This window comes from Oncorhynchus mykiss, chromosome 19 (assembly GCF_057628025.1).
Source record: "Oncorhynchus mykiss isolate SJ-2025 chromosome 19, ASM5762802v1, whole genome shotgun sequence".
In the NCBI taxonomy this organism is placed as follows: Eukaryota; Metazoa; Chordata; class Actinopteri; order Salmoniformes; family Salmonidae; genus Oncorhynchus; species Oncorhynchus mykiss.
The window spans coordinates 45892496-45916775 of record NC_143040.1 but is presented as its reverse complement, the minus strand read 5'-3'; positions in this window follow the sequence as shown (position 1 = coordinate 45916775).

Here is a 24280-nt window from a genome sequence, read left to right as displayed (position 1 = left end):
TCCTGGCTCAGTGGAGGCCCCATCCGGGTTCCCCTGGGCAGTGCAAATATTGGGGTTTGTCTACTGTTGGAGGGGTTCTTATGTGGCCTGTTTGGTTTTCCTCCGAGCCACAGATAGGATTTTTTCTTACAGTTGCACCAGACCTCCTGCTTCCCCGACAGTTTAGAAAAGAGAGGACAAACATGACCCACAAGAAGGGGTCCCGGGATGTTGGGGACTAGGCCTACTTGAAGTTGACAGTTCCCTTGAGGGGTTGTAAGCTTCACCACTGCTGTGGGATATTCCTTAGTGTCCCCGTGAATGCAGGACACTGCCACGGGATTCTCTGGGGTACGATTTGGCTGTATCAATGACACCATACTGCCGGAGTCTAACAGGGCTTCCGCATCTCTTCCATCTACTGTGGTTGGGATTGTGGGGGCTGTTGTCTCCTTAATTGCCCAACAGGAGGTCATTAAGTGAAGGGCCTCCCCCAACTGGATCCGTGGAGTGTGCAGTGGGCCTGGGTTCATCTCTACTGGGGAAGTTCCACCTCCAAATCGATCCCGCTACAGAGTACAGGCCTCGCTGTAAAGCTCATTATTTCGACGATAAAAGCGAATCCGACCATCACCCCTGGTGAGACAAATCCGTGTCTCGTCAGTGAAGGGCACTTTTTGCCAGTCCTGTCTGTTCCAGCGATGGTGGGTTTGTGCCCATAGGCGATGTTGTTGCCGGTGATGTCTGGTGAGGACCTGCCTTGCAACAGGCCTACAAGCCCTCAGTCCAGCCTTTCTCAGCCTATTGCGGACAGTCTGAGCACTGATGGAGGGATTGTGCATTCCTGGTGTAACTCAGGCAGTTGTTGTTGCCATCCTGTACCTGTCCCACAGGTGTGATGTTCAGATGTACCGATCCTGTGCAGGTGTTGTTACACGTGGTCTGCCACTGCGAGGACGATAACCTGTCTCCCTGTAGCGCTGTCTTAGGCGTCTCACAGTATGGACATTGCAATTTCTTGCCCTGGTCACATCTGCAGTCCTCAAGCCTCCTTGCAGCATGCCTGAGGCACGTTCACGCAGATGAGCAGGGACCCTGGGCATCTTTCTGTTGGAGTTTTTCAGAGTCAGTAGAAAGGCCTCTTTAGTGTCCCAAGTTTTCATAACTGTGACCTTAATTGCCTACCGTCTGTAAGCTGTTAGTGTCTTAACAATCGTTCCACAGGTGCATGTTCATTATTTGTTTATGGTTAATTGAACAAGCATGGGAAACAATGTTTAAACCCTTTACAATGAAGATCTGTTATTTGGATTTTTATGAATTATCCGTTGGGCTTCTAATGCCAAGAAGGGTCCAAGCAGCCCAGGTGCTCTCGAGCCGACCCTCCCGTGTTGCGGTTCTCGCAAAGGTTAAGAGGTAGGCCTCCACATCATCTGCCTCTGTCATTTTCAAAAGGAACCTTCCCGGGTTGGGTCCACTGGCTGAGGTTGCCTGTGGAGCCCAAGCAGGGAGGGTCTGTAGGTTCGGCCAGCAACCTAGCATTTTGATTCCTTTGCTCTGTAATTAACTCAGTGTCCATGTCAAGGTGGACTGTCATCCGTCAGATGCTTGGTGAGGTTCTCAATGTTCTGGTATTACAACAAGTGACGAGAGGTGTGAAGTAGCACAAGAAAACAGAAATACAAGCCAGGTTGAAACATCCACCACCCAACCTCCAAGCAAATTATATTCAGGTGTGTATAATTAGGCTCTTACCATTCTGGGCCACCCTCTCTCCTGGCCAGCAGATGGAGCCACTCAATCACAATAAGTACTGGGACGTTCGTGGCTGGAGAAATTCACACTGGACTGGCCATTAGTGCATACAATGACACATGGAGACACAGGCCTCCCCGCCATCTTAAACAAACAAAGATAAGTCTTTATTGGAGAGCTGGGTTGTCACAATCGTCATAATGATTGGACCAAGGCGTGCGTAGAATTCCACATGTTTAATAATTAATAAAATCACCAAACAAAACAGAAGAAAAACTAAACGTGACGTTCTGGGCTGTTCACAGGCAGCTACACAAAAACAAGATCCCACAAAACACAAAGTGGAAATGGCTGCCTAAATATGATCCCCAATCAGAGACAACGATAAACAGCTGTCTCTGATTGAGAACCATACCAGGCCAACATAGAAATATAATTCACCTAGATGACCCACCCTAGTCACACCCCAACCTAACCAACATAGAGAATTAAAAGCTTTCTATGGTCAGGGCGTGACATGGGTAGCATGAAATACATTAAGCCAGACAGCAAACCAAAGTTTCTGAAAGCACGATTCGTACCTTATGCTATCAGATCAAAAGTCAAGTTTGACTTGGACCCTCAAGTCAAGAACAAAGTACTGGAGCCGGTTAAAGTGAGTGAATGGGCGACACCCATTGTACAGGTCCTTAAGAAGGCTGGTGGAATCAGGATATGTGGAGACTTTAAAAGGCATAGTTAACCCTGTGTTTTCCGCTGAGCAGTATCCGCTACCACATATCGACCACATTAGCTGGGGTCAAAAGTTCAGCAAGATCGACCTCTGCCAGGCGTTCTTGCACATGTATGTGGATGAAAAGTCAAAGGAACTGCTGACCGTTGTGACACACAGGGGGCTCTTTATGTACTGTCGTCTACCATTTGAAATCACAAGTGCGCCAGCACTGTTCCAGAGGGCGATAGACCAGATCTTGAGTGGATTGCCAGGAGTACAATGCTAACTGGATGACATTCTCGTTACTGGGTAAGACGAAAAGGACCTCCAGAACATGGATGCGACCTTACAGTGATTGAAGGACTACGGACTGCGAGTTCGTAAGGACAAATGTACATTCTTCCAATCATTGGTTCAATATCTCGGACACGTCATTGCCGCCATAAGGCTCCGCCCAAGGTCAAGGCTATCTTAGATTCTCCTACTCCTCTTTCCTGGGGTTACTGAATTACTACGGACGCTTTATGCTGAGTTTAGCAATGAAGCTGGAGCTACTACATTAGTTGCTTTGTCAGGACAAAACATTCAAATGACGAAACAATCCAAGGAAGCATTCATGAAAACTAAGGAAACAGTCCTGAAATCTGAGGCACTGACACTGACTGATCATTGCCGATCCAACTAGCTTGTGATGCTAGTCCCTATGGTCCCTATGGTGTGGCAGCAGTTGTGTCCCATATGCCTTTCGGTGAAGAGGAGCCGATCACTTTCACATCAAGTACATTGAACAATTGCAGGAAGTAACTATGCACTTATAGAGCAGGAAGCCTTAAGCCTAGTTTTTGGAGTGCGTACGTTTCACCAGTATGGAAGGAAATTCACCCTTCTTATTGGTCATCTTTGGACTGCACACTGGGATTCCGTCACTTGCTGCAAGCAGAATGCAAAGGTGGGCTTTGTTGTGGTCAGCACACATCTACGGCATCAAGTAACGCAACTCAGAACTGCACTGCAATGTAGGTGAACTTTCCACGTTGCCATACCTGTGGTCAAGCAGGAGTCACACCAAGTGGACATTTTCTACTTCAAATAAGTGGAGAACGCACCAGTCACTTCAACACAAGTGAGGAGAAGCACCTTGAAATGACCCAGTGTTCTCTGAAGTGATGGACATCATCATCAAAGGTAAACCGCCAGGCTTGGGCTGTATATATTTGGAAATAGCCACAGGATGGTTTTTCAATACGGTCAATACCGTTGAAACTATTTCTTTGAATTTGAATATTTGTAGCTACGTTTTAAGTAAATACCTTCAATCAACTTGTGCAATACGTTAGGAGATAAAGAAGGTCTCGTTCTTCATTTCACCTTTCACATACTGTAATAAAGCTTACCGGTAGTCCCCAGTCATGTGGTGTTTGTTTACAAGCACACAACAAAGAGAGACCAGATCCTTGTGAGTCACTCACTGTTGTGCAGCACGTGCCAAGTGATCTAGTTACAGTATGGAATTTACAATTAAGTGTTTGCCAGCTAGATATCTTATAACTACATAGTTAACTGTCCAAAATGTGCTAAATGTCGGAACTAGAAGCACAAGCATTTCGCTACACTCGCATTAACATCTGCTAACCATGTGTATGTGACAAATAACATTTGATTTGATTTGAAATGCTCTGCAGTTGTGCATTTGGTTTGCTAATTTGGTAGCTAGTTGGTAATCAAGCTTCACTTGGTAACAGCAGAGAATCTCCTCCTGCGTCAAGAGCCTTGCTGTCACGTTCTGACCTTAGTTATTTTGTTATGTCTTTGTTTTAGTATGGTCAGGGCGTGAGTTGGGTGGGTTGTCTATGTTCCTTTTTCTATGTTTTGGGATTTCTGTGTTTGGCCTGGTATGGTTCTCAATCCGAGGCAGCTGTCAATCGTTGTCCCTGATTGAGAACCATACTTAGGTAGCCTGATTTCACTTTTGAGTTGTGGGTGATTATATTTTCCGTGTCAGTGTTTGTTCCACACGGAACTGTGTTATTTCACGTTGTCGTTTATTGTTCTTATTAAACAATATGGACACTTACCACGCTGCGCATTGGTCCTCCAATCCTTCCTACTACTCCTCAATCGTTACACTTGCTGTCTAATATTTGTTTTGTGCGTGCAGCAAACTGTGAATAGAGCATTGCTGAGTTACTTGTATGAGCTGGGATGTCTATCCTGCAAATAGTTGAGGTCAGAAACTAAATAAAATGTTTGTAATGCGCTCATTAGCATTTAGTTAGAATTCTCTATGGGATTTACATGTACTTGTTAGCATTGCTAACCTTCGGGTTAGGCTGTGGGGTGTGAACATAGAGCCCCTTGTTTTTAGTGCCGGTATTACTGAATATCCCAGTATGGCACATGGTCAGTATGAAGGTATGACAATTTAGATACCGTCGCACAAAGCTACTTCTGGCAGCCTGGATTGGATGGAAGCATTGAAGAGAAAGCAAAAACAGTCCTCATGCCAGAAGGTTCACAACGTAACAGAACTTGCACCTCTTCATCTGTGGGATTGGCCGGAGGAGGCGTGGCAACACATACGCAACAAATACACATCAACTTCGCAGGTCCAGAGGTTGCCATGAGGTCTACTACTGCAGAGAAGACCATTGAGAAGCTTGGGGAAGTGTTTAGTTGGTTCGGATTGTCACTCCAACTCATTAGCAACAACAGACCGCAGCTAGTGTACAAGAAATGACCACCTTCCTACAGGTGAATGGCGTACAGCACATTAGGTCCACCCCATATTATCCATCTACCAAAGGGCTGGTGGAGAGGTTTGTACAGACCATGACACATGCCATAAAAGTGTCTTAGGGTCAAGGGACACTGCACCAACGCTTGAACAACTTCCTGCTATCCTAAAGGAACACGGCACACGCAACCACCAAAGCTTCGCCTGCATTGCTACTCATGAACAGGGAGCTATGCACATGCTTCGACCTATCAAACCTCAGAACGCAAAGGAGACAGTGCAATGTCAACAGGACAGCAAAGTCTAATGTTGTGAGCCGAGAGCAAAGGACAGAGTCCTGGAGTAACTTTCTTAGCAAGGAACTACCTCAAAGGACCAAAGTGGGTTCCTACTACAGTCATTGCTCAGACTGGTTCTACACTGTCCAGACTTGAGGACGTAATCTGGAACAGGCACACAGATCAGTTACTGTTGAGTAAAGAAACGCCTACAGAACCACCAATCGTGGGTTGTTCAGAACTGTTACTGGCGCTCACCTAGGAGCTCACCTTCTCAGGATACTGACTCAGCCGCACCCACTCAAGTGTGTGACTAGACACATCCCTCGAGAATGTGAGGCAACTCACATTTTTACACCTGTGTCAATACCACAGCCTAGAGACATTGTTGAGTGTCAAGTTGACTGCCGTTACCCTATGAGCGATAGGCGGACACCGAGGAGCTTGAACTTGTGAATAAACAGACTAACCCTTTCATCTGGGGCAGAATAATCCCCATGTGTATAGTCCAGGTTTGAGATAGTCTACTATCATTCCCAAGTTTGAGTTATGGTTGAACATAAAAAGACAGAAAATACATCTTGAAAAGTTCAACATTAAAATGTTGTTTATTTCATGTGGGTTATTGAAAAAGCTGTGAAAAGAACATGAAAAAAAAGTGTGTCCCCATTATGTCCCCCACTGTTGTTTCATAATGGGAAAAATTTATGTAAGAGTGGAGGAAATGTTATATATTAAGGTGGTACCTTTTGTACCTCCTCTTACCGTATTTGTATGCACAGGGCATCATGGGTAATGTTGTGTATAAGACACCCACTTTCTAGATGAATGATTGAACTGATTCCTGTCTCCCGTCTAATCATTATTGCATTTTCAAAACAACGTGGTCATGAAACCCACGAGATATAACACTTTTATCTATAAAATGTCTTGCACAACTAGCTACATTTGTTTTTATCACTTTACACATTTATTTTGGGATTCCAAGCTTGTAAATGTCAATTGCCTGATGTCACGTGAGTGTAGAAGTAGAGTCTCATTTCATGAAAGCCATTTTCATCCATGTTCCCTCTCATCGCCGCCTCTCAATTACCTTTGACCTTTTTCAAAAGGAGGAGAGAGAGGACGGAGGAGAGAGGATGCAGGAGTTGAGCAAAACAACATTAGACTCTCACAGAGTTTCATTTTCACAGTGGTTTGGGCCGATAGAAAACAATTTCAGTATTTTAGGTAACAACGCAGCTAGCTTACTGTTGCTAGCAATGGCTGTCATTTCTGAGCCTTGGATGATTAGGTAGATTACAAAACTCTGCGTTTCCGTGATAATCTTGATCTAAAACATTGTCTATCAATAGTTCTAAATAAAAAAGATAGCATTTTTACAGGACAGAAATGTTTAAAGCCAACCTTTCATGTTATGGTTGTTTTCCTCAATGCTACTCAAAAGTTCCCACACAAAACAGTCAAACACGATCAATTTGTCCATGCTCAGTGTATATGCCTCCATATTTGACATGCTACATCACCATCACTGCCCATGCCAAACCCTAATGTTTGACACACTCTCCTCATTTGCATATTTTCAGGTGTGCTGGGAGATGAAACCACATGAAACTCAGAATTATATTCAGATTTATAGGATCTCTGTGCGCTGAGATCTGAGGAGCTATGTGTGAAACGTTGTAGTGTAAGTGTTATGGTTTGGTGGTTTCAGTGTGAAGAGTGAGTCAACGCCCTCACACCTCATCCTCTAAGGCTGGAGGGGAAGGAAACCTGACTGACTGACAGATCTACAAGACAGGAGGAAACACATGCCAGGTGTCTTTGTCTGTTGATTGTGCAATGCCTTGTGTGTTGTTTGTGATGTAGCCTACCTAACCTAATTTAATAGGCTACATCTTTGAGAAGGATTATAGTGCCTGTATAATGCCAGGTCTCCCTTGTGAAAGGTGTATTTTGACTTGGTTAAACAAAGGTTTAAATGAAAGTATTGTGTGCAAAAATAATGAATCACAATCACACACAGGCACACCTAACGTGTGTGTGCACTGTCCACTTCAAATTCAAGTATTGTGGGTAACACTTTACTTGACACCCACGGTCATAACAGCTGACATAACGTGTCATAACCTGTCATAATATGGTCATAACACTAATGACCCATATATTTACACCTGTTGTGACATATATTGCATTATTTTATGGCTGGTTATGACACCTACAGAAGCGTGTCAAAACCCACATTTATTCAAATGAGTTTTTCCCTTCCTAGAACTTTCCTTCAGTTTTAAAGGTTGTTTCTTAAAACCTTTGTTGCTTTGTTGTTGTTGTAATGAATTCTTTACAGTCGTGTTTTTTCCCCCATCATTTTAAATAACTTGTAGAAAATACACGTTATTACACTCAAGAAGAATTATAACCATCTCATGACACTATCAAGAAGCATTATGATCATCATAATCATTAGGGTAGTTGCATGTCTGACATCAATGCGCTCACAAGTACAATTATAACTGAATATGGTACATAAAAATAAAAAAAAGATGACATAAAACATTCTATTTTGTAAGCTATGGTGTAAAGCAATGTTTTGTCTTGTGTGGTAGGTTTTGTGGGTTTTGACCCTCTTATGTAGGTGTCATAACCAGCCATAAAATAACTCCAGTGGTAGGTTTTGTGGGTTAGTATACTCTTATGTAGGTGTCATAACCAGCCATAAAATAACTCCAGTGGTAAGTTTTGTGGGTTAGTATACTCTTATGTAGGTGTCATAACCAGCCATAAAATAACTCCAGTGGTAGGTTTTGTGGGTTAGTATACTCTTATTTAGGTGTCATAACCAGCTAGAAAATAACACAATTGATGTCACAACAGGTCTTAACATATGCCATGACAGTGTTATGACCATTTTCTAACAAGTTACGTGAGCTGTTATGACGTCATGATGCTGGGTGTCAAGTAAAGTGTTACCATCATCATGTATGGCATTTGTGTGGAGATACAGAGATGGTATGCCTGCCTCTTATTTCTGGTGAGATTTTTCCTAAATTGTGTGATATGATAAAAAAGGGTATCTTTGGCACCGTCTTCTGGCTAGACTGTGTCAGGATCATGTAGCTGCAGCAGGCTTTCTCTCTCTCGTGACGTACCTGTGATGTCTACAGGCATAGGGAAGTCAGAATGTCATGTGTAACCCTAACCTCAACCCCAACAGCATGTGAGTGTGCCTGGATCGTCTGCTTGTCTGGGACATAAGCATGCTTGCTCCTGCTTGGTACCTCGCCCCTAGTCCTTCACACCCAAGGCCCAAAGCAGTGAGCAGTAACTGGAATGTATGCATGCACCGGACACACACTCATGCATGCACATGCATACATCTACCCACTCACTCTTAACACACACACACACACACAGTCAAAAGGTCTGGGGCAGACCCACAGTGCCAAGACAGAGGTACCCCCTGCACTCTGTGAAGAGGTATTCAGAGTGATGATTAATGCTATGATAACCATTACATAGGATGCATACACAGAGCATGGTAGATCCCTATACACAGTCACATGGTCAGGAAATACTCAAGGCCCTTAACATTGGATGAACAATATTATCTGGATACAAGATAAAAGGATGATAACATAATAATCTGGTCAGTGGCATCTAATGAAAAACGCTGAATGGTGCATTCAGATCAGGAAGTGGGTTTTAATGATCAGGGGATTAGAGTAAGGTTGCAAGAGCCAATGACGGTTTCTCTTGTCTGGCACTAACTGGGTGAATTAGCAACCTCTACTGGATATTATATGCAGTGCAAGCCACTGCAAGGTGACTCATCAAGGCCACGACTACTGCATGAATTTGGTACAGTTTACACACTCAATATTAAGCATTCAGTTTGGTCATAAGCCTTTAGTATGGTCGTTGATAATATCTATACCTACTTACACAATCAAATTGTTATGGAGATCCAGAGAACCCTCTTTAGGAACAATGTCCTCAGTATATCACCCCTCTGTACAATAATTAAAAGCCATCTTCCCAAATTCTAAGGATATTTTAAAAAGCAAATGGACAAAAGGTCATAAGTAACCTACATCATTCTTATTTTATACAGTCTATGGGCAAGAATTTTGACGATTCAAAAACGTTACTGTAGTTACGTTCTCTGTACACTAGGTGACAGGAGAGACCATAAAACAGCCATATACAACAAAATTGTTCATATTTAACCTAGCAATAGTGCTACTGGTTGTTCATCTACACACCTACCTATCTAGTCACTGTATCAGCACACGTGACCCCCTTTCACATGCAAAGGCAATTCATCAAAAGCACATACAAACAAGCACAGGCACACCTAACATGTGTGTAAATATCCCTGCCCACACACTCACTACATTTGACTAAACAGTGAAATCTGCTATTTCCCTTCTGAAACCTGAATTGAGAGAATGAGCCCCACTAGGCTCCAGCACTGGGGGAGCTGGGGGCTGTGTTGGGTCTGAACTGGTTCTGTGTGACACCAAGCTAATGTCAGTCAGCCCAGCACTACTGTCAGCCCACATAAAGCCACTTTAAATGTGAAAGGATATGCTTTGAGTTTGCTTTCTAGCCACGGTCAGAGTCATTGCAACAGGCCCAAGAATGGAGTTCCCCTCAGGTTACCCCCCCCCCCTCCCCCTTTCTTCCCCCTTCCTCCCTCTTTTGCCATCCCAAATAATCAGACAGACCCTGCTTATTTGTCCCGTTTGAGAAAACAAATCCTGAAATCCTGATGCTGTGCAAGAGATCAAAAAGCGACACAAAAATCAATTGGCTCTGCAAGTCTCAAGACTGCCATGCAGCAAATTGCCCCTGAAAGACGGCACTATGCGAAGGCTTTCTTTTTATAGCTCCTCTCTTCAAAAAATAAAACTAATATTTTAGGAGGGAAGAACAGAGTTCAGAAGGTCTTTACTGAAATGCATTTGAATCATGTGGATGGAGGGACTCTTCATTCGAAGCAGAATACTGTCTGGTGCTATTTGTGCTATCTTATTTGCCACATCCAATATCCACATCCTAAAATTACCAAAAAAAGTGTACATTTAGGTAGAACTTGTCCAAATACCACAGATCTAGGGTCCGATTACCCAACTCCCAAACCTAACCGTAACCATTACAAGTATGAATAAGAATCAGATCCTTTATTTCTATATGTGCAATCAAACATATTCCCTGGAATCCAATGAGTTCTTCCAAGCAGAGCTGAACTTTTTTGGAGATAATCAAATTTGTCAGGACCCTGAAACTCCCTCTCCACCCCTCCTCTCACCCCCTCCTCCATCTGCTCTGAAGGAAACAGACAAATTACTCCTAATCAATTAAGAGGCCTATGTTTTTGTGCATGCTCGTGGGAGACAGCCACATAAACTAGTGAGGGACAACTTCCCCCAACTTTGATCCTGCTGCTGTGTTGTAAGCATGGACTGGAGGGGGCTCACGGGGTGTGTTCACGCAGCCTCCCACCAGCACACCAGAGGAACAAAGGGGAAACTCTGACATCCTCAAAAAGTCTTCAAAATAGATCTTCGGCAAAGGGGACTAGCCTCACACGCCGAGTGCAGAGATGACAAATGACAAAACACAGATACATTGATCTTTATGGTATTTTGTATCAAAATATACTATACTAGACACAAATATAAATGCAACATGTAAAGTGTTGGTCCGATTTTTCATGAGCTGAAATAAAAGCTTATTTGTGTCAAATGTTGTGCACAAATGTGTTTTACATCCCTTTGTCTGCCGCCATCACCTCACCAGCATGATAATGCACGGCCCCATGTTACAGGGATCTGTACACAATTCCTGGAAGCTGAAAATGTCCCGGTTCTCTCATGGCCTGCATACTCACCAGATATGTCACCCATTGAGCATGTTCGGGATGCTCTGGATCAACGTGTACGATAGCGTGTTCCAGTTCTGGCCAATATCCAGCAACTTCACACAGCCATTGAAGAGCAGAGGGACAACATTCCACAGGCCACAATCAACAGCCTGATCAACTACATGCGAAGGAGATGTGTCTCGCTACATGAGGCAAATGGTGGTCACACCAGATATTGACTGGTTTTCTGATCTACACCCCTACCTTTTTTTTAAGGTATATGTGACCAACAGTATTCTGTATTCCAAATCATGTGAAATCCATAGATTAGGGCATAATGAATGTATTTAAATTGACTGGTTTCCTTATATGAACTGTAACTCAGCAAAATCTTTCAAATTGTTCCATGTTGCGTTTGTATTTCTGTTCAGTGTACAAAGTACTTGTATTGTGTAATGTATTTTATTAAAATACATCTGCTAAATGACCTAAATGTATATGTGAAAATGAACATTGGGTATTACTTTTGGCCTTGTTACGGGCTAGAGCTTAATTGTTCATTTTTATATTAACGTTAGGTAAACAATGAACCATAATCACAACTGTGTGAACCATGATGTTACTAACCTGATGAATTTGCAGGTAGCTAACCAACCAGGTTCAACGTTAGCTCGCTAACATTAGGCTATAGCTAGCCAGGCAAATAGCTCTGAGATAAAAACATTAAGGTCATAGACATAACGTTAGCTAGCGAGCCAACCAGCTAACGTTAGCTAGCTAGGTAAACAATTAACCATAATCACAGCTCATGACGTTACTACCCTGCATCAATCTGCAGGTAACTAACCAACCAGGTTCAATGTTAGCTAGCTAACTTTAGGCTATAGCAAGCCAAGCTAATGGCTCTTTCTGTCAAATTACAAACATGAAACATGTAATATTTGAAACTGTAGCTAGCTGGACTATGCCTTGACTGTGCCTTGACTGTGCCTTTAAACAGCTTGGAAAATTCCAGAAAATGATGTCATGGCTTTAGAAGCTTCTGATGAGCTACATAATTTGAGTCAATTGGAGGTGTACCTGTGGATGCATTTCAAGGCCTACCTTCAAACTCAGTGCCTCTTTGCTTGACATCATGGGAAAATCAAAATAAATCTGCCTCCACAAGTCTGGTTCATCCTTGGGAGCAATTTCCAAATGCCTGAAGGTACCATGTTCATCTGTACAAACAATAGTATGCAAGTATAAACACCATGGGACCATGCAGCCGTCATACCACTCAGGAAGGAGACTCGTTCTGTCTCCTAGAGGTGAACGTACTTTGGTGCGAAAAGTGCAAATCAATCCCAGAACAACAGCAAAGGACCTTGTGAAGATGCTGGGGGAAACAGATACAAACGTATCTATATCCACAGTAAAACAAGTCCTATATGGACATAACCTGAATGGCCGCTCAACAAGGAAGAAGCCACTGGTCCAAAACCGCCATAAAAAAAGCCATACTACAGTTTGCAACTGCACATGGGAAAAGGATTGTACTTTTTGGAGAAATGTCCTCTGTTTGGCCATAAAGACCATCGTTATGTTTGGAGGAAAAATGGGGAGGCTTGCAAGCCGAAGAACACCATCCCAACCGTGAAGCACGGGGGTGGCAGCATCATGTTGTGGGGGTGCTTTGCTGCAGGAGGGACTGGTGCACTTCACAAAATAGATGGCATCATGAGGAATGACAATTATGTGGATATGTTGAAGCAACCTCTCAAGACATCAGTCAGGAAGTTAAAGGTTGGTCTCAAATGGGTCTTCCAAATGGACAATGACCCCAAACATACTTCCAAAGTTGTGGCAAAATGGCTTAAGTACAACAAAGGCAGGGTATTGGATTGGCCATCACAAAGCCCTGACCTCAATCCAATAGAAAATTTGTGGGCAGAACTGAAAAAGCGTGAGCGAGCAAGGAGGCCTACAAACCTGATTCAGTTACACCAGCTCTGTCAGGAGGAATGGGCCAAAATTCCCCCAACTTATTGTGGGAAGGTTGTGGAAGGCTACCCAAAATGTTTGACCTAAGTTTCAATTGTTTAAGGCAATGCAACCAAATACTAATTGAGTGTATGTAAACTTCTGACCCAGTGGGAATGTAATGAAAGAAATAACATCTGAAATAAATCATTCTCTCTCTACTATTATTCTGACATTTCACGTTCATAAAATAAAGTGGTGATCCTAACTGACCAAAGACAGAGAATTTTTTACTATGATTAAATGTCAGGAATTGTGAAAAACTGAGTTTAAATGTATTTGGCTAAGGTGTATGTAAACTTCCGACTTCAACTGTACATTGATATTTAGTTAGTTTAGAAGATGGTCTTATTACACCATAGTACTATCAAACTTCTGATACCAATGCAGGGTGAAAAGGGGTGCCACAAAATGTGAACCACTAAATAAAAACATTTGTTATAGAAAAGTATTTAGAAAATAAAAAAATACAGTACAAAAATACTCAGACGTAATTAAAATACGTATTTCAAATATGTCTGCCCGAGTGGAGATGGTAAATTATACTCTACCATGGGTATGGTTAAAGTACAACAGGGACTAAAACACACATCCAGGACTTGAATAGATTTTACCATATGGTTGTCATGCTGGAATATGTTTACTAGGGTTCTACAGCTAAGGGTTCTAAACTCAGCAAAAAAAGAAACGTCCTCCCACTGTCAACTGCGTTTATTTTCAGCAAATTTTCACTGTGTAAATACAGTGGGGCAAAAAAAGTATTTAGTCAGTCACCAATTGTGCAAGTTCTCCCACTTAAAAAGATGAGAGAGGCCTGTAATTTTCATACCAGCAACAGTGTGTGAAAACCTTGTGAAGACTTACAGAAAACGTTTGACCTCTGTCATTGCCAACAAAGGGTATATAACAAAGTATTGAGAAAAACTTTTGTTATTGACCAAATACTTATTTTCCACCATAATTTGCAAATAAATTCAATTAAATTCCTACAATGTGATTTTCTGGGTTTTTTTTCTTCTCATTTTGTCTGTCATAGTTGAAGTGTACCTATGATGAAAATTACAGGCCTCTCTCATCTTTTTAAGTGGGAGAACTTGCACAATTGGTGGCTGACTAAATACTTTTTTGCCCCACTGTATTTGTATGAACATAACAATATTCAACAACTGAGACATAAACTGAACAAGTTCCACAGACATGTGACTAACAGAAATGGAATAATGTGTCCCTGAACAAAGGGGGGGTAAAAATAATTAAAAGTAACAGTCAGTATCTGGTGTGGCCACCAGCTGCATTAAGTACTGATGTGCATCTCCTCTTCATGGACTGCACCAGATTTGCCAGTTCTTGCTGTGAGATGTTACCCCACTCTTCCACCAAGACAACTGCAAGTTCCCGGACATTTCTGGGGGTGGAATGGCCCTAGACCTCACCCTCCGATCCAACAGGTCACAGACGTGCTCAATGGGATTAAGATCCGGGCTCTTCTCTGGCCATGGAAGAACACTGACATTCCTGCCTTGCAGGAAATCACTCACGGAACGAGCAGTATGGCTGGTGGCATTGTCATGCTGGAGGGTCATGTCAGGATGAGCCTGCAGGAAGGGTACCACATGAGGGAGGAGGATGCCTTCCGTATAACACACAGTGTTGAGATTGCATGCAACGGTTTTGTCTTTGCATGCAAGACAAAACTGTGACTCGTCAGTGAAGAGCACTTTTTGCCAGTCCTGTCTGGTCCAGCGACGGTGGATTTGTGCCCATAGGCGACGTTGTTGCCGGTGATGTCTGGTGAGGACCTTCCTTACAACAGGCCTACAAGCCCTCAGTCCAGCCTCTCTTAGCCTATTGCGGACAGTCTGAACACTGATGGAGGGATTGTGTGTTCCTGGTGTAACTCGGGCAGTTGTTGTTGCCATCCTGTACTGGTCCCGCAGGTGTGATGTTCGGATGTACCGATCCTGTGCAATCCTTACACGTGGTCTGCCACTGCGAGGACAATCAGCTGTCTGTCCTGTCTCCCTGTAGCGCTGTGTTAGGCGTCTCACAGTACGAACTTCCCAAATGATTGCCCTGGCCACATCTGCTGTCTTCATGCCTTCTGCAAACCAAAAGGTTTCTAGCTGGAACCAAAAAGGGTTCTCATATGGGGACAGCTGAAGAGCCCTTTTTGTGACATGGTAAGGGTGGACCCAGGTACAGAGAAGAGACCAGACGAGGATTCAGCGGCTAACGATAAACATAATACTTTACTGAGAAACAGTAGCCTCAGGATCACAGTACACTTGATAAAACAAACACTAAGTCTCGAAAAATTATTCAGGAAACAAACGCACACGGTAAACAATTCAAGCTTTTGCAAAGGACCACAGCAAATACATCTATTTTAACAGGGACACAATCATGAAATCATAAGACACACCCACCAGATTCCAATAAAAGTCTCTAGGGCGGTGTCTGCCGCACTCTGGTGCCAGGAGGAACCATGACAGAAAGGCTTGAATCTGGTGCTGACGTTTGTCCCAGTGGAGGGTTGTGGGTAGTAACAGATGGTGACTGGGTAGCTGGGAGGTAACTGCACAGCTCGTCAGGGTCTCCCTCTGTTGTGGCGAGCCCTGGCATTTCCCGCTAGCTCTAGGTAGGTAGCACAGAAATGGCCGAGATCTCCGCCGTAGAGGCAGCAGCCTTCACGCATTTGCCTGTCACGCTCCTGTGGGCTCAGACGTGCGCAACCCAGCTGCATTGGATCCTCCATGCTGGGCTTGGTGGGCTTTGGATTCTCAGGAAACCGGAATGCTGGAGTGGTGTCAAAAGGGCGCTTTCTCACCTGTTCCCGGATGCGGTTGTCAAACCTGATTGCCAGCGTTTTCAGGGACTCAAGGTCCTCTCCCAGTTTCCGAGTGGCCACTTCATCTTTGATGGAGTCAGACAGACCCTGGTGGAAAGCAGTAACCAGTACCTACATATTCCACCCACTCTCGGCAAAGTCAGCCACTGGTTTGGTCCCTCGGAGGAGGTTGAACAGTCGGCTGGCCGCTTCTCGTTCGCCAACTGGGTGGTCGAAGACTCGTCGCAGCGGCTACTATCGATCTGCAAGATGGTGGCTGCTGTTGCCATACCACCGTTTCCCACACCAGGGCATTGCCCGAGAGTAGAGATGATGTAGGTGATCATGGCCTGATTGGTGTGGAACGAGTAGGACTGTAGATCGAACACTGGAGAACACAAAGTGATTAACCCATTGCATCCTCCCGGGTGGCCATCATACCACTCCCTGGAGGAACAACAACGATGTCTGTAGCACTGGGCGATGAGACCTGGGCATTGGCTCCTCCTAGGTATGGGGTGTGCTGTGGTTGGAGGGACTCGGCAAGTGCCCGAAAGGTCCCGGAGATTTGGGAGAGCTGTCCTTGCTGCCGTCCTAACAGTGCTCCTTAGTGGGCTACCACATTCCGGATCTGGGTGATCTCTGCTGGGTCCATGTTGTGGCAAAAGCTTGCTGTGACGTGATAAGGTTGGACCCAGATGCAGAGAAGAGACCAGACGGAAGGAATCAGTGGTTAAATCAGTGGTTAAGGATAAACATAATACTTTACTGACAAACGTTAGCCGCAGGATCACAGTACACGTGAAAAAACAACAAACACTATGTCGCGAAAACTAACTCAGGAACCGACAGCACACGGTAAACAATTCAAGCTTCTGCAAAGGACCACAGAAAATACATATTTTTTAACAGGGACACAATCATGAAATCATAAGACACACCTGAGTCCAATCAAAGTCTCTAGGGCGAAGTCTGCCACCCTCTGCTGCCAGGAGGAACCATGACACTTTTAGGTTCTAGATAGCACCTTTTATTCTAAGAATGTATATTCTGTTACACTTAGTGCGTGCGCACACAGACACACACACACAACTACCGGGTCTAGAAAGTAGAGGCTGAGGGTAAGTGGAGTGGGGATTGAGGTTGAAGGACCAGGGAGAGAGATCTGGCAGTTTCAGTTTCTTCACTTTGTTGGTTGGAATTTGCAGCACCATGGAACGATTTAATAACAATGCGTGAAGCAATAAAAATTACACAGCTTCTGCTCCAAAGGAAAAATTCATTGCTCTCAGGTTGCACTCCAGATACATTTGTTCATCCGAGCAAACACACGCACAGGCAGGCACGCAGGCACATTCGATCAGACACACCCAGTTTATTTCTCTCTCTCTCTCTCTCTCTCTCACACACACACACACACACACACACACACACACACACATGCACACACACAGGTGCATGTAGAGCCCTTGGCTGCAGGCTGACCCTGGCCTAAGGACTATGAGATCTGATAGAAGTGAGTGCAACCGTGTGTGTGTGTGTGTGTGTGGGTGTGGGTGGGTGGGTGTACCTCAACCTGGAGCTCTGTTCAGTGTAGAGAAAGAGAGAGGGCCTGGGCCACATTCCAGCCTAGCCTCACTGGGTGAGAGACGGGCCAGCAGCATTCCACCGCCTTCCTGTCAGGCCAGGTGCATTCTGCTCTGTGAGGAGGGGGCCAGAACACACACATGAAAACACACATGCATGTATGCACAAGCACACACACACACACACACACACACACACACACACACACACACACACACACACACACACACACACACAGAACATCCCCCAAACAAACACACACACAGAGACCACCCCACAAACACACACACAGAGACCACCCCACAAACACACATGTTCACATTCATGCTCAATCACACTTAAAACATGCACATACATGCTTATTCCCACCCCATGTGTAAACATCTATTGGTGAACATACACATTGGTGAACATACACATATGCTCACCAATATATACACATACAAAAACAAATAGTACATCCTTTTTTTTTCAAACTAAAATATTATTGCACTATGTCGGTATAACATTAGCCATGAACATTCAACTCTGTATCATACAGTATACACAGCATACACACAATATCATGTAAAACACATTTAAGTACATCTACATACATACATACATACATACATACATACATAGTTGCACACATACAGTCTGACTCATTCCCATGAGTCATACACATATGGTATGTAGGCAAGGGAGAGACAAACTGCCATTGTCTGTGCAGCGCTCCTTTGAGAGCTGCGTGAAAAAGTATATTTAATTAATGTATGGTTCAGTCATTTCGAATGCATGGATTTTTCTGTTCATAGGAGGCACAGCTATTTAGAGCAGGGTTTGAATACACTGTGAATGTACAGCCAGCTTCGCGTTCTCACGGTGTTGCTGCTGTTGCTCTGTGAGTCACACACGGACAGATGGGGGTGGAGTGTGTGTGTGTGTGTGTGTGTGTGTGTGTGTGTGTGTGTGTGTGTGTGAGTGTGTCACCATCATGGTGATGGTGTGGCACCATCATCCGGGTCCTTTTTTCATTTGCTCTCTCATCATCAGGTTTGCTCCCTCCATCTCTGAGCTCTTCAGGAATCATATGGCAAAGGCCTGATATGTACTTCCTCTCCTCTCCTTTCATATTTTCACAAATCCCTCCTTCTTTTCTCACTGGACAAACTCAGTCGCACTCTGAAGAGCCCAATGACACTATCCTCTTCTCAAGGGTGAGGAGGACAGGTAGAAAGGGTGAAGGGGAGAGAGGGGGGATGGAGGGAGGGTGTAGGAAGAGACCACGTTTTATTGCTCCTCGCATGCAAAGACAGTTGTATCTGCAGTCTCGGTCCAATGTAAAAAAACGCAACGACCCCGGAACAAAAGCGCCATTCAGCGTTAGCGAGCTGCTTCCCCTCCACACTACTCGACCATCACACACACACAGAGAAAAAAAAGCTGCTGGTTACATGCTATTTGACAGGCACGGGACTCCATGCTTAAAAAGCCCTGAATCACACCCATTATTCCCTAGCATAGTGGACTATACCTTTTCCTTTGTGGTTCCGCTTGCTTCCCCCTATTCCTGCATCTCCCCACACCTTCCCCTCTTCTTCCACCCCTCCCCTCCTTCCAGCCCTCCATCCCTGTTCACATCTGCTGGTAGAGCGGGCCAACACCCACCTCATCCCCAACCCTCACCTCTCACCCCTGCCTACTACTCATCCATTTCCATACGGCTACTTTTCATCCCTGAAGTGCCGCCCCCACCCAGCATCAAGCTTTTCTGAATGGATGTTGAAGAGAGCAGCCAGGAGGATTGCTTCCTTCGCTCTTCCCGTGCCACCCCTTTGGCTGCCTCGGCACTTGGTACGTTCCGAGCGAAAGGACTAGAAGAAGTTGTGTGAGAGCACATTGTGTGTAATCTTGCATCGCAGGGGTCACTTCCTGAGTCGTGTGTCCGCTCTCCTAGCCCGCCGCCGATCCCCCTGTGTCTCTCCATCCACCCCCGCCATCCCCGCCCCACCCACCCCTGGGGGCTAAGCAGCCCCGAGAGGCTTTTCTGGACAGGCCCCTGTTCTTCCTCTTTTGTGTAGGAAAAGCTCTGACATCTGAAAACAATCAAATAATCTGGGCACAATGCGCCTCTTTATGGAGGGGGTACTGGTGGTTCCCAGATGAAGCGGGAAGGATTAAGGGGAGGATGGGGGAGGAAGGGGGGGTCACACAGCTAAAGTCGGGAGGGAGTGGGGACCATATTGTCACTGGTTGTGTGGGTGGGTGTCTGGGTGAGTGTTGGGGGATGCTCAACGGGAGAAAAAATATTCAAATATTCTTGCAAAGAGTAAGATGGGGAGTCATGTGTGACTCAGAGCTTTCCATCAGTGATTCCTCCTCCGGGTTTGAGGGAGACTGGAAAAGTCTCCGGGCCAGGTTAGGCAATGGGGGACTGAAATTTAAAACAGTTTTCACAGAAACACACCACATTCATAACTCATTTCAGATTCATCTCTGCAGTGTTTGTCAATTAATTTGTCATATTGGCTGTCTGACTGCTTGAAAACCACATACACAGTGAGAGTTGTGAGACGACAATGGTTCAATCCACTGAGTACATTGTAGGAGTGTATACACTGAATATTCACATAGATAATCAATAAGGGGGGGGGTTTATCAATACAATTAGGGTAACCTTTAAACCTCTATGTGCCTCTCTCTTTCTCTGTCTGTCTGTCTGTCTGTCTGTCTGTCTGTCTGTCTGTCTGTCTGTCTGTCTGCCTGCCTGCCTGCCTGCCTGTCTGTCTGTCTGTCCTTCTCGTTCTCTGCTCTTTGAAACATCCCCATGAGAATAGTAAACAGTCATCTGTAACTTCCTTTCCAACGTGTTCATTAATCCCTTTTATCCTGTGGGGTCGGATGATTACAGGGAAGCCAATTCAACTGACGCTGCCCAAATACACCACCGCCCCCCCATCCCCACCCCAACACCCCCATCCCCAAGCAACAAAGGCCTGTCTACCTCACCCAAAACACAGTTCCCTGCTTTAACAGGATCAGGTTTAAATAACACTAACATACAACCACAGAAACTAGTCTGAAATGACTAGAAAAGGCCCATTGTAAGTTAAAAAACGAAAACAAACAGTCCAAGTATCAATTTTAAGCCCACAGTGCAGTATGTTATTGAACTAAACAGGAGCTATTTCAATCTGGTCAAGCACATCCCTCAACTCTCTAAGCATGACACACTTTACCCATCCATTTAGCCAGATTCTCTAACTGGCCAATTTCCTAGATAAGTACACTCTCCTTAGGTGGGTCAACAACAGGTCCAACACATGGACTCATAGTCACATGTCACTACCTCAAAAGTACTTCAATATTACCATGCAGTGTTGTCACTGTCTACTCTAAACCAGTTTTAGTCACGTTCTGGTGAAAAAGTCCCACAGGCAGTCATAGGTCTACATACATATGCAGTAGTCAAATATGCCTGAAGGCCCCTAACACTTCCTCTCCTTGGAGCAGCTACACCTTTTCCGCTCGACACCCAGCAATTAGTGTGCCTGACAGCCACGAGCTTCCGAGGCTGGACCCGCACTAATCATAGGTATGCATTGTTGTGTTCAGCTGGCAGCCCTTTAAACAGTACCTCTTGTTCAACGCCCCACCTCTGTTGAGTTGGGTCCCAGCCTGTAGACTAGGCTAGTACATTGTCTGGTTAGATGGCAAATTGAAGTCAACAGGAACATAAAGGGAACCCAACCCGTTGTGGTTTAAACCAAATAAACAAGAGAGAGGGACACAATGTATATAAAAAAAAAAGGCACAGGATCCTTAGATTAGTGTCTTTAAGATGTGTTATTTATCATCTACTCTTAACGGGCTCCAGGAGGTCTCCACAGACTGAACGTCTGATGATGTACACACATCCAGTTCTCACCATAATGTTCATTCAAAGAGAGACCTTTGTGACCAGAGATTGTCTGTCTACTCTGCTGCTTATTATAGCGATCACCTGTGATCACCTGAGTTTGAGGTCGTCACCTAATTGTGGTCATACATGAGAGAAACTGGTGCTGCTACTACTTTGAATAGAACACAGCTTTGGACATGTTTCACCTTGAGCATCTTCCTCCAGTAGCCACGTTGTGTCCCTAGACTGTGTTTCAATGTGTGTCATAACTCACTTTCCTTGGAATGTTGAATTTTGGTGGGCATTTTTGCAGTGTGAGTAAATTATTTGTCTAACAGAGATCTACTGCATCTATAAAAAATGTGTTGTTACATCTATGAAATGCGTTGCCATGAGTTGTTACTCCCTTAACCCTATCAGCCCTGAGACACCAGAAAAAAAATGGCTTTTAATTTATCTGATTTTCATTTATCTGCATGTCCAGACCTTATATTTAGCCTCACAATGAAGTGGTTTACCATTTTATTTTCATAACAACCAGGGCTACAAGTAGAACACAAAACAATTTGACATAAACAGTTTTATTCATGAGTTTATTGACAAATGTCAATAAGAAAAACAAGGTCTGCCAAAGCAAAAGCCGGATAAAAATGTATTTATGTGAATGCTGTACAGAAATTGTTTGCTCACTGGGAATTGGCAACTGTGTGGAGTTTGACATCAACTACGTGAGCTTATTACAGTATTATAGACACTATGTCCTGGGATTTCCTATGATCTTCTATGTAGAAGAACACCTTACCTTCTAATTTATTGTGTGTAGCTTGTGAGTGGGAGAGTCTTAGCTTTCAAAAGTTTGTAGCTCAAACCATTCAGACTCTAGAGACGTTTTTGGAAAAAAGACCCGCCCCCAGGGCACCTTCGGGATCCACCCTTGTCTCACAAACACCACTCTAGCTCAACCCATGTTAAACATACAGACTAATGGTATCTACTGATGCAGAAGAAATAGACAAATCCAACGGTACAACCCAGAAGTCTGTAGCTCAAACACACAATGTTTAGAAAGGCATTTCACTGTGCTTGTGCATGTGATATTAAAACTTGAAACTTGTTTAAAAGGGGTTAGAATCCTAAAATGCACCGTTATGGTGGGACTCATTGGGTTAAGACTTGAGAAGCTAACCCTGTTATAGGTCTAATCTTCAGGTACTGTAAGTAGGTCACCATTGAACATCTTATTGATTCATTATGTTATATATCTCCTTCAACAGTTGACCCTTATTGCTCGTTGTGAGGGAAGTAGCGCACTAAGGCTTCTCTCTGTGAGCTAAACATCCTGTTGCCCTTTTGCTCAGTACACTGTGTCGAGTGAACAACACAGGAAATGCAATATAGGCAATTCATATTTTTGAGATGAGAAAACAAACTGACTTCCTGAACTCTGAACACTCCAAAGGATAGAGGCATGCTAGTGGGAAAATTCAAAGATGGTCATTGTTTTTCTTCTCCAATGACACTTTATTTGGGCATGTGGACGTAAGCCTAAGCATGAGGATGCTTGATTCTATTTAAGAACGGAGGGGTGAAAAGTGCACTACTGTAGCCGAAAATTAGTTCATTTTATGAATCCATTTCCACCAACATCTGTTTGATAACGTCGACATGCGTATGAGACTGTAAATAACTTGGCCGTCGAGACTGCACCATATTGTTGGAAAATTAACCTGAACAAAAAAACTCAACCTTTGTTCTAAGAATATCAGCAGCTACCCACCAAATCAGACCATTGTGTCACACTGATAAGCTCCACCCCCCACTGTCATGACAGATAGGAAATATTTTCAAACACCTGAGAGCAGTTCAAAATGCGTTAAACTATGCATCTCATTAGATAGAGCAATGTACTTTATCTACTGATTGGGGCTGTTTTATACAGCTGCTACATAGGCCGTAGCACAAGCTGTATGGGAGCCAGTAAAATACAAAGAAACTTCTCACACAACATACTGTCACTATGACAACCGGGTAGAATCATTTAGCCTGATCTCTTGCCATTCCACACAGCACAGAAATCCAATAGCATAAAGACTTATATAACCACCCCATTGGTTGCATATGACAAATCTTCAACTAGTCTAGTGAATAAGATGAATTCATGCCATATGGATTTGCAGTTAACTTGTCAATTGGTATTGCATTTGTTTTCTAGCTGTCTTTATCTCACAAAATACACGAATGAAATCCAACAGGGAGAGCTCAGAGATATTTCCCAATTTCCAATGGTTGTCCACGGAATGCCAATGTAATAGCACATTATGCTACATTCACACTATTTTCTGGAGAAACATGTGGCTAGAACAATACAATATTTATAATAAAGTTAAAGATCTGTAAACATGCTGAGTGGAGTAGGTTTTTTCAAAGGCCTGCACTTGCTGGTTAATGGAATTTAATTCAAGAATCTATTATTTTCTAAAGCCATGGCTGTGAAGGGCTTAAATACCTGGCTAACATTATTACCTGTCTTCAAATATAATTTAGATTAAAAAATCATATTATTGTGTATTATTATCACCTTTTTACATCCAAGAAAAAAAGGTAACAGTTTTGAGAAAATTATATTCTGGTCCC